The sequence below is a fragment of the Hypomesus nipponensis genome, chromosome 28 (assembly GCF_054491055.1).
Source record: "Hypomesus nipponensis isolate SF chromosome 28, ASM5449105v1, whole genome shotgun sequence".
Lineage (NCBI taxonomy): Eukaryota > Metazoa > Chordata > Actinopteri > Osmeriformes > Osmeridae > Hypomesus > Hypomesus nipponensis.
This window is the reverse complement of record NC_140388.1, coordinates 632,501-645,000: the sequence shown is the minus strand read 5'-3', so window position 1 is coordinate 645,000 and position 12,500 is coordinate 632,501. Positions and strand designations below refer to the sequence as shown.

The 12,500-nt window shown below is 46.9% G+C and overlaps 30 non-coding genes and 13 pseudogenes across 30 annotated transcripts in view; all 43 read right to left on the bottom strand.

Moving 5' to 3' along the window:
• Positions 1-171: 171 nt before the first annotated feature.
• On the bottom strand, positions 172-290 carry LOC146217450 (5S ribosomal RNA). The gene has a single exon (XR_014751168.1). It is a non-coding gene; the product is annotated as a 5S ribosomal RNA (ribosomal RNA).
• Positions 291-472: 182 nt separating this feature from the next.
• LOC146217449 (5S ribosomal RNA) lies at positions 473-591 on the bottom strand. The gene has a single exon (XR_014751263.1). It is a non-coding gene; the product is annotated as a 5S ribosomal RNA (ribosomal RNA).
• Positions 592-755: 164 nt separating this feature from the next.
• Positions 756-874, bottom strand: LOC146217448 (5S ribosomal RNA). The gene has a single exon (XR_014751167.1). It is a non-coding gene; the product is annotated as a 5S ribosomal RNA (ribosomal RNA).
• A 172-nt stretch (positions 875-1,046) lies between these two features.
• Positions 1,047-1,165, bottom strand: LOC146217447 (5S ribosomal RNA). The gene has a single exon (XR_014751166.1). It is a non-coding gene; the product is annotated as a 5S ribosomal RNA (ribosomal RNA).
• Positions 1,166-1,351: 186 nt separating this feature from the next.
• On the bottom strand, positions 1,352-1,470 carry LOC146217446 (5S ribosomal RNA). The gene has a single exon (XR_014751165.1). It is a non-coding gene; the product is annotated as a 5S ribosomal RNA (ribosomal RNA).
• A 180-nt stretch (positions 1,471-1,650) lies between these two features.
• LOC146217445 (5S ribosomal RNA) lies at positions 1,651-1,769 on the bottom strand (annotated as a pseudogene).
• Positions 1,770-1,925: 156 nt separating this feature from the next.
• On the bottom strand, positions 1,926-2,044 carry LOC146217444 (5S ribosomal RNA). Its single transcript, XR_014752776.1, has one exon. It is a non-coding gene; the product is annotated as a 5S ribosomal RNA (ribosomal RNA).
• A 182-nt stretch (positions 2,045-2,226) lies between these two features.
• LOC146217443 (5S ribosomal RNA) lies at positions 2,227-2,345 on the bottom strand. Its single transcript, XR_014752581.1, has one exon. It is a non-coding gene; the product is annotated as a 5S ribosomal RNA (ribosomal RNA).
• Positions 2,346-2,525: 180 nt separating this feature from the next.
• On the bottom strand, positions 2,526-2,644 carry LOC146217442 (5S ribosomal RNA; annotated as a pseudogene).
• Positions 2,645-2,800: 156 nt separating this feature from the next.
• LOC146217441 (5S ribosomal RNA) lies at positions 2,801-2,919 on the bottom strand (annotated as a pseudogene).
• Positions 2,920-3,127: 208 nt separating this feature from the next.
• Positions 3,128-3,236, bottom strand: LOC146217440 (5S ribosomal RNA; annotated as a pseudogene).
• Positions 3,237-3,408: 172 nt separating this feature from the next.
• Positions 3,409-3,517, bottom strand: LOC146217439 (5S ribosomal RNA; annotated as a pseudogene).
• Positions 3,518-3,691: 174 nt separating this feature from the next.
• Positions 3,692-3,810, bottom strand: LOC146217438 (5S ribosomal RNA). Its single transcript, XR_014751164.1, has one exon. It is a non-coding gene; the product is annotated as a 5S ribosomal RNA (ribosomal RNA).
• Positions 3,811-3,980: 170 nt separating this feature from the next.
• Positions 3,981-4,099, bottom strand: LOC146217437 (5S ribosomal RNA). The gene has a single exon (XR_014752401.1). It is a non-coding gene; the product is annotated as a 5S ribosomal RNA (ribosomal RNA).
• Positions 4,100-4,301: 202 nt separating this feature from the next.
• On the bottom strand, positions 4,302-4,410 carry LOC146217436 (5S ribosomal RNA; annotated as a pseudogene).
• A 172-nt stretch (positions 4,411-4,582) lies between these two features.
• LOC146217435 (5S ribosomal RNA) lies at positions 4,583-4,691 on the bottom strand (annotated as a pseudogene).
• A 178-nt stretch (positions 4,692-4,869) lies between these two features.
• Positions 4,870-4,988, bottom strand: LOC146217434 (5S ribosomal RNA). Its single transcript, XR_014751162.1, has one exon. It is a non-coding gene; the product is annotated as a 5S ribosomal RNA (ribosomal RNA).
• Positions 4,989-5,158: 170 nt separating this feature from the next.
• LOC146217433 (5S ribosomal RNA) lies at positions 5,159-5,277 on the bottom strand. The gene has a single exon (XR_014752400.1). It is a non-coding gene; the product is annotated as a 5S ribosomal RNA (ribosomal RNA).
• A 176-nt stretch (positions 5,278-5,453) lies between these two features.
• LOC146217432 (5S ribosomal RNA) lies at positions 5,454-5,562 on the bottom strand (annotated as a pseudogene).
• Positions 5,563-5,738: 176 nt separating this feature from the next.
• LOC146217431 (5S ribosomal RNA) lies at positions 5,739-5,857 on the bottom strand. Its single transcript, XR_014751161.1, has one exon. It is a non-coding gene; the product is annotated as a 5S ribosomal RNA (ribosomal RNA).
• A 170-nt stretch (positions 5,858-6,027) lies between these two features.
• Positions 6,028-6,146, bottom strand: LOC146217430 (5S ribosomal RNA). The gene has a single exon (XR_014752399.1). It is a non-coding gene; the product is annotated as a 5S ribosomal RNA (ribosomal RNA).
• A 174-nt stretch (positions 6,147-6,320) lies between these two features.
• LOC146217429 (5S ribosomal RNA) lies at positions 6,321-6,429 on the bottom strand (annotated as a pseudogene).
• A 192-nt stretch (positions 6,430-6,621) lies between these two features.
• Positions 6,622-6,740, bottom strand: LOC146217428 (5S ribosomal RNA; annotated as a pseudogene).
• A 168-nt stretch (positions 6,741-6,908) lies between these two features.
• On the bottom strand, positions 6,909-7,027 carry LOC146217427 (5S ribosomal RNA). The gene has a single exon (XR_014751160.1). It is a non-coding gene; the product is annotated as a 5S ribosomal RNA (ribosomal RNA).
• A 180-nt stretch (positions 7,028-7,207) lies between these two features.
• LOC146217426 (5S ribosomal RNA) lies at positions 7,208-7,326 on the bottom strand. Its single transcript, XR_014751159.1, has one exon. It is a non-coding gene; the product is annotated as a 5S ribosomal RNA (ribosomal RNA).
• Positions 7,327-7,514: 188 nt separating this feature from the next.
• On the bottom strand, positions 7,515-7,633 carry LOC146217425 (5S ribosomal RNA). The gene has a single exon (XR_014751158.1). It is a non-coding gene; the product is annotated as a 5S ribosomal RNA (ribosomal RNA).
• Positions 7,634-7,809: 176 nt separating this feature from the next.
• LOC146217424 (5S ribosomal RNA) lies at positions 7,810-7,928 on the bottom strand (annotated as a pseudogene).
• A 156-nt stretch (positions 7,929-8,084) lies between these two features.
• LOC146217423 (5S ribosomal RNA) lies at positions 8,085-8,203 on the bottom strand. The gene has a single exon (XR_014752825.1). It is a non-coding gene; the product is annotated as a 5S ribosomal RNA (ribosomal RNA).
• A 186-nt stretch (positions 8,204-8,389) lies between these two features.
• Positions 8,390-8,498, bottom strand: LOC146217422 (5S ribosomal RNA; annotated as a pseudogene).
• A 172-nt stretch (positions 8,499-8,670) lies between these two features.
• LOC146217421 (5S ribosomal RNA) lies at positions 8,671-8,779 on the bottom strand (annotated as a pseudogene).
• Positions 8,780-8,951: 172 nt separating this feature from the next.
• LOC146217420 (5S ribosomal RNA) lies at positions 8,952-9,070 on the bottom strand. The gene has a single exon (XR_014751157.1). It is a non-coding gene; the product is annotated as a 5S ribosomal RNA (ribosomal RNA).
• Positions 9,071-9,242: 172 nt separating this feature from the next.
• On the bottom strand, positions 9,243-9,361 carry LOC146217419 (5S ribosomal RNA). The gene has a single exon (XR_014751156.1). It is a non-coding gene; the product is annotated as a 5S ribosomal RNA (ribosomal RNA).
• Positions 9,362-9,539: 178 nt separating this feature from the next.
• On the bottom strand, positions 9,540-9,658 carry LOC146217418 (5S ribosomal RNA). Its single transcript, XR_014751155.1, has one exon. It is a non-coding gene; the product is annotated as a 5S ribosomal RNA (ribosomal RNA).
• A 182-nt stretch (positions 9,659-9,840) lies between these two features.
• LOC146217417 (5S ribosomal RNA) lies at positions 9,841-9,959 on the bottom strand. The gene has a single exon (XR_014751251.1). It is a non-coding gene; the product is annotated as a 5S ribosomal RNA (ribosomal RNA).
• Positions 9,960-10,123: 164 nt separating this feature from the next.
• On the bottom strand, positions 10,124-10,242 carry LOC146217416 (5S ribosomal RNA). The gene has a single exon (XR_014751154.1). It is a non-coding gene; the product is annotated as a 5S ribosomal RNA (ribosomal RNA).
• Positions 10,243-10,410: 168 nt separating this feature from the next.
• LOC146217415 (5S ribosomal RNA) lies at positions 10,411-10,529 on the bottom strand. The gene has a single exon (XR_014752108.1). It is a non-coding gene; the product is annotated as a 5S ribosomal RNA (ribosomal RNA).
• A 186-nt stretch (positions 10,530-10,715) lies between these two features.
• On the bottom strand, positions 10,716-10,834 carry LOC146217414 (5S ribosomal RNA). The gene has a single exon (XR_014752829.1). It is a non-coding gene; the product is annotated as a 5S ribosomal RNA (ribosomal RNA).
• Positions 10,835-11,006: 172 nt separating this feature from the next.
• On the bottom strand, positions 11,007-11,125 carry LOC146217413 (5S ribosomal RNA). The gene has a single exon (XR_014752106.1). It is a non-coding gene; the product is annotated as a 5S ribosomal RNA (ribosomal RNA).
• Positions 11,126-11,311: 186 nt separating this feature from the next.
• LOC146217412 (5S ribosomal RNA) lies at positions 11,312-11,430 on the bottom strand. Its single transcript, XR_014752105.1, has one exon. It is a non-coding gene; the product is annotated as a 5S ribosomal RNA (ribosomal RNA).
• A 186-nt stretch (positions 11,431-11,616) lies between these two features.
• LOC146217411 (5S ribosomal RNA) lies at positions 11,617-11,735 on the bottom strand. Its single transcript, XR_014751153.1, has one exon. It is a non-coding gene; the product is annotated as a 5S ribosomal RNA (ribosomal RNA).
• Positions 11,736-11,905: 170 nt separating this feature from the next.
• LOC146217410 (5S ribosomal RNA) lies at positions 11,906-12,024 on the bottom strand. The gene has a single exon (XR_014752104.1). It is a non-coding gene; the product is annotated as a 5S ribosomal RNA (ribosomal RNA).
• A 176-nt stretch (positions 12,025-12,200) lies between these two features.
• Positions 12,201-12,319, bottom strand: LOC146217409 (5S ribosomal RNA). The gene has a single exon (XR_014752103.1). It is a non-coding gene; the product is annotated as a 5S ribosomal RNA (ribosomal RNA).
• A 172-nt stretch (positions 12,320-12,491) lies between these two features.
• The window catches only part of LOC146217408 (5S ribosomal RNA), a 119-nt gene continuing 110 nt past the window's right edge, over positions 12,492-12,500 (bottom strand). Inside the window, exon 1 of the ribosomal RNA XR_014752236.1 lies at positions 12,492-12,500. This exon is cut by the window's right edge and continues 110 nt beyond it. This is a non-coding gene — a ribosomal RNA (5S ribosomal RNA).

Below are 12,500 nucleotides of genomic sequence, written 5' to 3'. Positions count from 1 at the left end.
TACTTATCCATATACAGATTTAGCAATTGACAATGCAAGGTAGTCTCTCTCTCTCTCTCTCTCTCTCTCTCTCTCTCTCTCGTGTCAAAATGAAAACAGCTTCCAGCCCCTTTCATGAAGGACTACTTGTGCATATTGCAAGATGTCAGTTTCTAAGTGAATGAGCAAAAGAGCATACAGCACCTGGTATTCCCAGGCGGTCTCCCATCCAAGTACTAACCAGGCCCGACCCTGCTTAGCTTCCGAGATCAGACGAGATCGGGCGTTGCCAGGCTGGTATGGCCGTACGAAATAAGTTGACAACCATAGGCTACTTATCCATATACAGATTTAGCAATTGACAATGCAAGGTAGTCTCTCTCTCTCTCTCTCTCTCTCTCTCGTGTCAAAATGAAAACAGCTTCCAGCCCCTTTCATGAAGGACTACTTGTGCATATTGCAAGATTTCAGTTTCTAAGTGAATGAGCAAAAGAGCATACAGCACCTGGTATTCCCAGGCGGTCTCCCATCCAAGTACTAACCAGGCCCAACCCTGCTTAGCTTCCGAGATCAGACGAGATCGGGCGTTGCCAGGCTGGTATGGCCGTACGAAATAAGTTGACAACCATAGGCTACTTATCCATATACAGATTTAGCAATTGACAATGCAAGGTGGTCTCTCTCTCTCCCTCTCGTGTCAAAATGAAAACAGCTTCCAGCCCCTTTCATGAAGGACTACTTGTGCATATTGCAAGATTTCAGTTTCTAAGTGAATGAGCATACAGCACCTGGTATTCCCAGGCGGTCTCCCATCCAAGTACTAACCAGGCCCGACCCTGCTTAGCTTCCGAGATCAGACGAGATCGGGCGTTGCCAGGCTGGTATGGCCGTACGAAATAAGTTGACAACCATAGGCTACTTATCCATATACAGATTTAGCAATTGACAATGCAAGGTAGTCTCTCTCTCTCTCTCTCGTGTCAAAATGAAAACAGCTTCCAGCCCCTTTCATGAAGGACTACTTGTGCATATTGCAAGATTTCAGTTTCTAAGTGAATGAGCAAAAGAGCATACAGCACCTGGTATTCCCAGGCGGTCTCCCATCCAAGTACTAACCAGGCCCGACCCTGCTTAGCTTCCGAGATCAGACGAGATCGGGCGTTGCCAGGCTGGTATGGCCGTACGAAATAAGTTGACAACCATAGGCTACTTATCCATATACAGATTTAGCAATTGACAATGCAAGGTGGTCTCTCTCTCTCTCTCTCTCTCTCTCTCTCTCGTGTCAAAATGAAAACAGCTTCCAGCCCCTTTCATGAAGGACTACTTGTGCATATTGCAAGATGTCAGTTTCTAAGTGAATGAGCAAAAGAGCATACAGCACCTGGTATTCCCAGGCGGTCTCCCATCCAAGTACTAACCAGGCCCGACCCTGCTTAGCTTCCGAGATCAGACGAGATCGGGCGTTGCCAGGCTGGTATGGCCGTACGAAATAAGTTGACAACCATAGGCTACTTATCCATATACAGATTTGGCAATTGACAATGCAAGGTGGTCTCTCTCTCTCTCTCTCTCTCTCTCGTGTCAAAATGAAAACAGCTTCCAGCCCCTTTCATGAAGGACTACTTGTGCATATTGCAAGATTTCAGTTTCTAAGTGAATGAGCAAAAGAGCATACAGCACCTGGTATTCCCAGGCGGTCTCCCATCCAAGTACTAACCAGGCCCGACCCTGCTTAGCTTACGAGATCAGACGAGATCGGGCGTTGCCAGGCTGGTATGGCCGTACGAAATAAGTTGACAACCATAGGCTACTTATCCATATACAGATTTGGCAATTGACAATGCAAGGTGGTCTCTCTCTCGTGTCAAAATGAAAACAGCTTCCAGCCCCTTTCATGAAGGACTACTTGTGCATATTGCAAGATTTCAGTTTCTAAGTGAATGAGCATACAGCACCTGGTATTCCCAGGCGGTCTCCCATCCAAGTACTAACCAGGCCCGACCCTGCTTAGCTTCTGAGATCAGACGAGATCGGGCGTTGCCAGGCTGGTATGGCCGTACGAAATAAGTTGACAACCATAGGCTACTTATCCATATACAGATTTAGCAATTGACAATGCAAGGTGGTCTCTCTCTCTCTCTCTCTCTCTCTCTCGTGTCAAAATGAAAACAGCTTCCAGCCCCTTTCATGAAGGACTACTTGTGCATATTGCAAGATGTCAGTTTCTAAGTGAATGAGCAAAAGAGCATACAGCACCTGGTATTCCAAGGCGGTCTCCCATCCAAGTACTAACCAGGCCCGACCCTGCTTAGCTTCCGAGATCAGACGAGATCGGGCGTTGCCAGGCTGGTATGGCCGTACGAAATAAGTTGACAACCATAGGCTACTTATCCATATACAGATTTGGCAATTGACAATGCAAGGTGGTCTCTCTCTCTCTCTCTCTCTCTCTCGTGTCAAAATGAAAACAGCTTCCAGCCCCTTTCATGAAGGACTACTTGTGCATATTGCAAGATTTCAGTTTCTAAGTGAATGAGCAAAAGAGCATACAGCACCTGGTATTCCCAGGCGGTCTCCCATCCAAGTACTAACCAGGCCCGACCCTGCTTAGCTTACGAGATCAGACGAGATCGGGCGTTGCCAGGCTGGTATGGCCGTACGAAATAAGTTGACAACCATAGGCTACTTATCCATATACAGATTTGGCAATTGACAATGCAAGGTGGTCTCTCTCTCGTGTCAAAATGAAAACAGCTTCCAGCCCCTTTCATGAAGGACTACTTGTGCATATTGCAAGATTTCAGTTTCTAAGTGAATGAGCATACAGCACCTGGTATTCCCAGGCGGTCTCCCATCCAAGTACTAACCAGGCCCGACCCTGCTTAGCTTCCGAGATCAGACGAGATCGGTCGTTGCCAGGCCTTTATGGCCGTACGAAATAAGTTGACAACCATAGGCTACTTATCCATATACAGATTTGGCAATTGACAATGCAAGGTGGTCTCTCTCTCTCTCTCTCTCTCTCTCTCTCTCTCTCTCTCTCTCTCTCTCTCTCGTGTCAAAATGAAAACAGCTTCCAGCCCCTTTCATGAAGGACTACTTGTGCATATTGCAAGATTTCAGTTTCTAAGTGAATGAGCAAAAGAGCATACAGCACCTGGTATTCCCAGGCGGTCTCCCATCCAAGTACTAACCAGGCCCGACCCTGCTTAGCTTCCGAGATCAGGCGTTGCCAGGCTGGTATGGCCGTACGAAATAAGTTGACAACCATAGGCTACTTATCCATATACAGATTTAGCAATTGACAATGCAAGGTGGTCTCTCTCTCTCTCTCTCGTGTCAAAATGAAAACAGCTTCCAGCCCCTTTCATGAAGGACTACTTGTGCATATTGCAAGATTTCAGTTTCTAAGTGAATGAGCAAAAGAGCATACAGCACCTGGTATTCCCAGGCGGTCTCCCATCCAAGTACTAACCAGGCCCGACCCTGCTTAGCTTCCGAGATCAGACGTTGCCAGGCTGGTATGGCCGTACGAAATAAGTTGACAACCATAGGCTACTTATCCATATACAGATTTAGCAATTGACAATGCAAGGTAGTCTCTCTCTCTCTCTCTCTCGTGTCAAAATGAAAACAGCTTCCAGCCCCTTTCATGAAGGACTACTTGTGCATATTGCAAGATTTCAGTTTCTAAGTGAATGAGCAAAAGAGCATACAGCACCTGGTATTCCCAGGCGGTCTCCCATCCAAGTACTAACCAGGCCCGACCCTGCTTAGCTTCCGAGATCAGACGAGATCGGGCGTTGCCAGGCTGGTATGGCCGTACGAAATAAGTTGACAACCATAGGCTACTTATCCATATACAGATTTAGCAATTGACAATGCAAGGTGGTCTCTCTCTCTCTCTCGTGTCAAAATGAAAACAGCTTCCAGCCCCTTTCATGAAGGACTACTTGTGCATATTGCAAGATGTCAGTTTCTAAGTTAATGAGCAAAAGAGCATACAGCACCTGGTATTCCCAGGCGGTCTCCCATCCAAGTACTAACCAGGCCCGACCCTGCTTAGCTTCCGAGATCAGACGAGATCAGGCGTTGCCAGGCTGGTATGGCCGTACGAAATAAGTTGACAACCATAGGCTACTTATCCATATACAGATTTGGCAATTGACAATGCAAGGTGGTCTCTCTCTCTCTCTCTCTCTCTCTCTCTCTCTCTCTCTCTCTCTCTCGTGTCAAAATGAAAACAGCTTCCAGCCCCTTTCATGAAGGACTACTTGTGCATATTGCAAGATTTCAGTTTCTAAGTGAATGAGCAAAAGAGCATACAGCACCTGGTATTCCCAGGCGGTCTCCCATCCAAGTACTAACCAGGCCCGACCCTGCTTAGCTTCCGAGATCGGGCGTTGCCAGGCTGGTATGGCCGTACGAAATAAGTTGACAACCATAGGCTACTTATCCATATACAGATTTAGCAATTGACAATGCAAGGTGGTCTCTCTCTCTCTCTCTCGTGTCAAAATGAAAACAGCTTCCAGCCCCTTTCATGAAGGACTACTTGTGCATATTGCAAGATTTCAGTTTCTAAGTGAATGAGCAAAAGAGCATACAGCACCTGGTATTCCCAGGCGGTCTCCCATCCAAGTACTAACCAGGCCCGACCCTGCTTAGCTTCCGAGATCAGACGTTGCCAGGCTGGTATGGCCGTACGAAATAAGTTGACAACCATAGGCTACTTATCCATATACAGATTTAGCAATTGACAATGCAAGGTAGTCTCTCTCTCTCTCTCTCTCTCTCGTGTCAAAATGAAAACAGCTTCCAGCCCCTTTCATGAAGGACTACTTGTGCATATTGCAAGATTTCAGTTTCTAAGTGAATGAGCAAAAGAGCATACAGCACCTGGTATTCCCAGGCGGTCTCCCATCCAAGTACTAACCAGGCCCGACCCTGCTTAGCTTCCGAGATCAGACGAGATCGGGCGTTGCCAGGCTGGTATGGCCGTACGAAATAAGTTGACAACCATAGGCTACTTATCCATATACAGATTTAGCAATTGACAATGCAAGGTGGTCTCTCTCTCTCTCTCGTGTCAAAATGAAAACAGCTTCCAGCCCCTTTCATGAAGGACTACTTGTGCATATTGCAAGATGTCAGTTTCTAAGTTAATGAGCAAAAGAGCATACAGCACCTGGTATTCCCAGGCGGTCTCCCATCCAAGTACTAACCAGGCCCGACCCTGCTTAGCTTCCGAGATCAGACGAGATCAGGCGTTGCCAGGCTGGTATGGCCGTACGAAATAAGTTGACAACCATAGGCTACTTATCCATATACAGATTTAGCAATTGACAATGCAAGGTGGTCTCTCTCTCTCTCTCTCTCTCGTGTCAAAATGAAAACAGCTTCCAGCCCCTTTCATGAAGGACTACTTGTGCATATTGCAAGATTTCAGTTTCTAAGTGAATGAGCAAAAGAGCATACAGCACCTGGTATTCCCAGGCGGTCTCCCATCCAAGTACTAACCAGGCCCGACCCTGCTTAGCTTCCGAGATCAGGCGTTGCCAGGCTGGTATGGCCGTACGAAATAAGTTGACAACCATAGGCTACTTATCCATATACAGATTTAGCAATTGACAATGCAAGGTAGTCTCTCTCTCTCTCTCTCTCTCGTGTCAAAATGAAAACAGCTTCCAGCCCCTTTCATGAAGGACTACTTGTGCATATTGCAAGATTTCAGTTTCTAAGTGAATGAGCAAAAGAGCATACAGCACCTGGTATTCCCAGGCGGTCTCCCATCCAAGTACTAACCAGGCCCGACCCTGCTTAGCTTCCGAGATCAGACGAGATCGGGCGTTGCCAGGCTGGTATGGCCGTACGAAATAAGTTGACAACCATAGGCTACTTATCCATATACAGATTTAGCAATTGACAATGCAAGGTGGTCTCTCTCTCTCTCTCGTGTCAAAATGAAAACAGCTTCCAGCCCCTTTCATGAAGGACTACTTGTGCATATTGCAAGATGTCAGTTTCTAAGTTAATGAGCAAAAGAGCATACAGCACCTGGTATTCCCAGGCGGTCTCCCATCCAAGTACTAACCAGGCCCGACCCTGCTTAGCTTCCGAGATCAGACGAGATCAGGCGTTGCCAGGCTGGTATGGCCGTACGAAATAAGTTGACAACCATAGGCTACTTATCCATATACAGATTTAGCAATTGACAATGCAAGGTGGTCTCTCTCTCTCTCTCTCTCGTGTCAAAATGAAAACAGCTTCCAGCCCCTTTCATGAAGGACTACTTGTGCATATTGCAAGATTTCAGTTTCTAAGTGAATGAGCAAAAGAGCATACAGCACCTGGTATTCCCAGGCGGTCTCCCATCCAAGTACTAACCAGGCCCGACCCTGCTTAGCTTCCGAGATCAGGCGTTGCCAGGCTGGTATGGCCGTACGAAATAAGTTGACAACCATAGGCTACTTATCCATATACAGATTTAGCAATTGACAATGCAAGGTAGTCTCTCTCTCTCTCTCTCTCTCTCTCTCTCTCTCTCTCGTGTCAAAATGAAAACAGCTTCCAGCCCCTTTCATGAAGGACTACTTGTGCATATTGCAAGATGTCAGTTTCTAGGTTAATGAGCAAAAGAGCATACAGCACCTGGTATTCCCAGGCGGTCTCCCATCCAAGTACTAACAAGGCCCGACCCTGCTTATCTTCCGAGATCAGACGAGATTGGGTGTTGCCAGGCTGGTATGGCCGTACGAAATAAGTTGACAACCATAGGCTACTTATCCATATACAGATTTAGCAATTGACAATGCAAGGTGGTCTCTCTCTCTCTCGTGTCAAAATGAAAACAGCTTCCAGCCCCTTTCATGAAGGACTACTTGTGCATATTGCAAGATTTCAGTTTCTAAGTGAATGAGCAAAAGAGCATACAGCACCTGGTATTCCCAGGCGGTCTCCCATCCAAGTACTAACCAGGCCCGACCCTGCTTAGCTTCCGAGATCAGACGAGATCGGGCGTTGCCAGGCTGGTATGGCCGTACGAAATAAGTTGACAACCATAGGCTACTTATCCATATACAGATTTAGCAATTGACAATGCAAGGTGGTCTCTCTCTCTCTCTCTCTCTCTCTCGTGTCAAAATGAAAACAGCTTCCAGCCCCTTTCATGAAGGACTACTTGTGCATATTGCAAGATTTCAGTTTCTAAGTGAATGAGCAAAAGAGCATACAGCACCTGGTATTCCCAGGCGGTCTCCCATCCAAGTACTAACCAGGCCCGACCCTGCTTAGCTTCCGAGATCAGACGAGATCGGGCGTTGCCAGGCTGGTATGGCCGTACGAAATAAGTTGACAACCATAGGCTACTTATCCATATACAGATTTAGCAATTGACAATGCAAGGTGGTCTCTCTCTCTCTCTCTCTCTCTCTCTCTCTCTCGTGTCAAAATGAAAACAGCTTCCAGCCCCTTTCATGAAGGACTACTTGTGCATATTGCAAGATGTCAGTTTCTAAGTGAATGAGCAAAAGAGCATACAGCACCTGGTATTCCCAGGCGGTCTCCCATCCAAGTACTAACCAGGCCCGACCCTGCTTAGCTTCCGAGATCAGACGAGATCGGGCGTTGCCAGGCTGGTATGGCCGTACGAAATAAGTTGACAACCATAGGCTACTTATCCATATACAGATTTGGCAATTGACAATGCAAGGTGGTCTCTCTCTCTCTCTCTCTCTCGTGTCAAAATGAAAACAGCTTCCAGCCCCTTTCATGAAGGACTACTTGTGCATATTGCAAGATTTCAGTTTCTAAGTGAATGAGCAAAAGAGCATACAGCACCTGGTATTCCCAGGCGGTCTCCCATCCAAGTACTAACCAGGCCCGACCCTGCTTAGCTTACGAGATCAGACGAGATCGGGCGTTGCCAGGCTGGTATGGCCGTACGAAATAAGTTGACAACCATAGGCTACTTATCCATATACAGATTTGGCAATTGACAATGCAAGGTGGTCTCTCTCTCGTGTCAAAATGAAAACAGCTTCCAGCCCCTTTCATGAAGGACTACTTGTGCATATTGCAAGATTTCAGTTTCTAAGTGAATGAGCATACAGAACCTGGTATTCCCAGGCGGTCTCCCATCCAAGTACTAACCAGGCCCGACCCTGCTTAGCTTCCGAGATCAGACGAGATCGGGCGTTGCCAGGCTGGTATGGCCGTACGAAATAAGTTGACAACCATAGGCTACTTATCCATATACAGATTTGGCAATTGACAATGCAAGGTGGTCTCTCTCTCTCTCTCTCTCTCTCTCTCTCTCGTGTCAAAATGAAAACAGCTTCCAGCCCCTTTCATGAAGGACTACTTGTGCATATTGCAAGATTTCAGTTTCTAAGTGAATGAGCAAAAGAGCATACAGCACCTGGTATTCCCAGGCGGTCTCCCATCCAAGTACTAACCAGGCCCGACCCTGCTTAGCTTCCGAGATCGGGCGTTGCCAGGCTGGTATGGCCGTACGAAATAAGTTGACAACCATAGGCTACTTATCCATATACAGATTTAGCAATTGACAATGCAAGGTGGTCTCTCTCTCTCTCTCTCGTGTCAAAATGAAAACAGCTTCCAGCCCCTTTCATGAAGGACTACTTGTGCATATTGCAAGATGTCAGTTTCTAAGTGAATGAGCAAAAGAGCATACAGCACCTGGTATTCCCAGGCGGTCTCCCATCCAAGTACTAACCAGGCCCGACCCTGCTTAGCTTCCGAGATCGGGCGTTGCCAGGCTGGTATGGCCGTACGAAATAAGTTGACAACCATAGGCTACTTATCCATATACAGATTTAGCAATTGACAATGCAAGGTGGTCTCTCTCTCTCTCTCTCGTGTCAAAATGAAAACAGCTTCCAGCCCCTTTCATGAAGGACTACTTGTGCATATTGCAAGATGTCAGTTTCTAAGTGAATGAGCAAAAGAGCATACAGCACCTGGTATTCCCAGGCGGTCTCCCATCCAAGTACTAACCAGGCCCGACCCTGCTTAGCTTCCGAGATCAGACGAGATCGGGCGTTGCCAGGCTGGTATGGCCGTACGAAATAAGTTGACAACCATAGGCTACTTATCCATATACAGATTTAGCAATTGACAATGCAAGGTAGTCTCTCTCTCTCTCTCTCGTGTCAAAATGAAAACAGCTTCCAGCCCCTTTCATGAAGGACTACTTGTGCATATTGCAAGATTTCAGTTTCTAAGTGAATGAGCAAAAGAGCATACAGCACCTGGTATTCCCAGGCGGTCTCCCATCCAAGTACTAACCAGGCCCGACCCTGCTTAGCTTCCGAGATCAGACGAGATCGGGCGTTGCCAGGCTGGTATGGCCGTACGAAATAAGTTGACAACCATAGGCTACTTATCCATATACAGATTTAGCAATTGACAATGCAAGGTAGTCTCTCTCTCTCTCTCTCTCTCTCGTGTCAAAATGAAAACAGCTTCCAGCCCCTTTCATGAAGGACTACTTGTGCATATTGCAAGATGTCAGTTTCTAAGTGAATGAGCAAAAGAGCATACAGCACCTGGTATTCCCAGGCGGTCTCCCATCCAAGTACTAACCAGGCCCGACCCTGCTTAGCTTCCGAGATCAGACGAGATCGGGCGTTGCCAGGCTGGTATGGCCGTACGAAATAAGTTGACAACCATAGGCTACTTATCCATATACAGATTTAGCAATTGACAATGCAAGGTAGTCTCTCTCTCTCTCTCTCTCTCTCTCTCGTGTCAAAATGAAAACAGCTTCCAGCCCCTTTCATGAAGGACTACTTGTGCATATTGCAAGATTTCAGTTTCTAAGTGAATGAGCAAAAGAGCATACAGCACCTGGTATTCCCAGGCGGTCTCCCATCCAAGTACTAACCAGGCCCAACCCTGCTTAGCTTCCGAGATCAGACGAGATCGGGCGTTGCCAGGCTGGTATGGCCGTACGAAATAAGTTGACAACCATAGGCTACTTATCCATATACAGATTTAGCAATTGACAATGCAAGGTGGTCTCTCTCTCTCCCTCTCGTGTCAAAATGAAAACAGCTTCCAGCCCCTTTCATGAAGGACTACTTGTGCATATTGCAAGATTTCAGTTTCTAAGTGAATGAGCATACAGCACCTGGTATTCCCAGGCGGTCTCCCATCCAAGTACTAACCAGGCCCGACCCTGCTTAGCTTCCGAGATCAGACGAGATCGGGCGTTGCCAGGCTGGTATGGCCGTACGAAATAAGTTGACAACCATAGGCTACTTATCCATATACAGATTTAGCAATTGACAATGCAAGGTGGTCTCTCTCTCTCTCGTGTCAAAATGAAAACAGCTTCCAGCCCCTTTCATGAAGGACTACTTGTGCATATTGCAAGATGTCAGTTTCTAAGTGAATGAGCAAAAGAGCATACAGCACCTGGTATTCCCAGGCGGTCTCCCATCCAAGTACTAACCAGGCCCGACCCTGCTTAGCTTCCGAGATCAGACGTGATCGGGCGTTGCCAGGCTGGTATGGCCGTACGAAATAAGTTGACAACCATAGGCTACTTATCCATATACAGATTTAGCAATTGACAATGCAAGGTAGTCTCTCTCTCTCTCTCTCTCTCTCTCTCTCTCGTGTCAAAATGAAAACAGCTTCCAGCCCCTTTCATGAAGGACTACTTGTGCATATTGCAAGATGTCAGTTTCTAAGTGAATGAGCAAAAGAGCATACAGCACCTGGTATTCCCAGGCGGTCTCCCATCCAAGTACTAACCAGGCCCGACCCTGCTTAGCTTCCGAGATCAGACGAGATCGGGCGTTGACAGGCTGGTAAGGCCGTACGAAATAAGTTGACAACCATAGGCTACTTATCCATATACAGATTTAGCAATTGACAATGCAAGGTGGTCTCTCTCTCTCTCTCTCGTGTCAAAATGAAAACAGCTTCCAGCCCCTTTCATGAAGGACTACTTGTGCATATTGCAAGATTTCAGTTTCTAAGTGAATGAGCAAAAGAGCATACAGCACCTGGTATTCCCAGGCGGTCTCCCATCCAAGTACTAACCAGGCCCGACCCTGCTTAGCTTCCGAGATCAGACGTGATCGGGCGTTGCCAGGCTGGTATGGCCGTACGAAATAAGTTGACAACCATAGGCTACTTATCCATATACAGATTTAGCAATTGACAATGCAAGGTAGTCTCTCTCTCTCTCTCTCTCTCTCTCTCTCTCGTGTCAAAATGAAAACAGCTTCCAGCCCCTTTCATGAAGGACTACTTGTGCATATTGCAAGATGTCAGTTTCTAAGTGAATGAGCAAAAGAGCATACAGCACCTGGTATTCCCAGGCGGTCTCCCATCCAAGTACTAACCAGGCCCGACCCTGCTTAGCTTCCGAGATCAGACGTGATCGGGCGTTGCCAGGCTGGTATGGCCGTACGAAATAAGTTGACAACCATAGGCTACTTATCCATATACAGATTTAGCAATTGACAATGCAAGGTGGTCTCTCTCTCTCTCTCTCTCTCTCTCTCTCTCGTGTCAAAATGAAAACAGCTTCCAGCCCCTTTCATGAAGGACTACTTGTGCATATTGCAAGATGTCAGTTTCTAAGTGAATGAGCAAAAGAGCATACAGCACCTGGTATTCCCAGGCGGTCTCCCATCCAAGTACTAACCAGGCCCGACCCTGCTTAGCTTCCGAGATCAGACGAGATCGGGCGTTGCCAGGCTGGTATGGCCGTACGAAATAAGTTGACAACCATAGGCTACTTATCCATATACAGATTTAGCAATTGACAATGCAAGGTGGTCTCTCTCTCTCTCTAGTGTCAAAATGAAAACAGCTTCCAGCCCCTTTCATGAAGGACTACTTGTGCATATTGCAAGATGTCAGTTTCTAAGTGAATGAGCAAAAGAGCATACAGCACCTGGTATTCCCAGGCGGTCTCCCATCCAAGTACTAACCAGGCCCGACCCTGCTTAGCTTCCGAGATCAGACGTGATCGGGCGTTGCCAGGCTGGTATGGCCGTACGAAATAAGTTGACAACCATAGGCTACTTATCCATATACAGATTTAGCAATTGACAATGCAAGGTAGTCTCTCTCTCTCTCTCTCTCTCGTGTCAAAATGAAAACAGCTTCCAGCCCCTTTCATGAAGGACTACTTGTGCATATTGCAAGATGTCAGTTTCTAAGTGAATGAGCAAAAGAGCATACAGCACCTGGTATTCCCAGGCGGTCTCCCATCCAAGTACTAACCAGGCCCGACCCTGCTTAGCTTCCGAGATCAGACGTGATCGGGCGTTGCCAGGCTGGTATGGCCGTACGAAATAAGTTGACAACCATAGGCTACTTATCCATATACAGATTTAGCAATTGACAATGCAAGGTGGTCTCTCTATCTCTCTCTCGTGTCAAAATGAAAACAGCTTCCAGCCCCTTTCATGAAGGACTACTTGTGCATATTGCAAGATGTCAGTTTCTAAGTGAATGAGCAAAAGAGCATACAG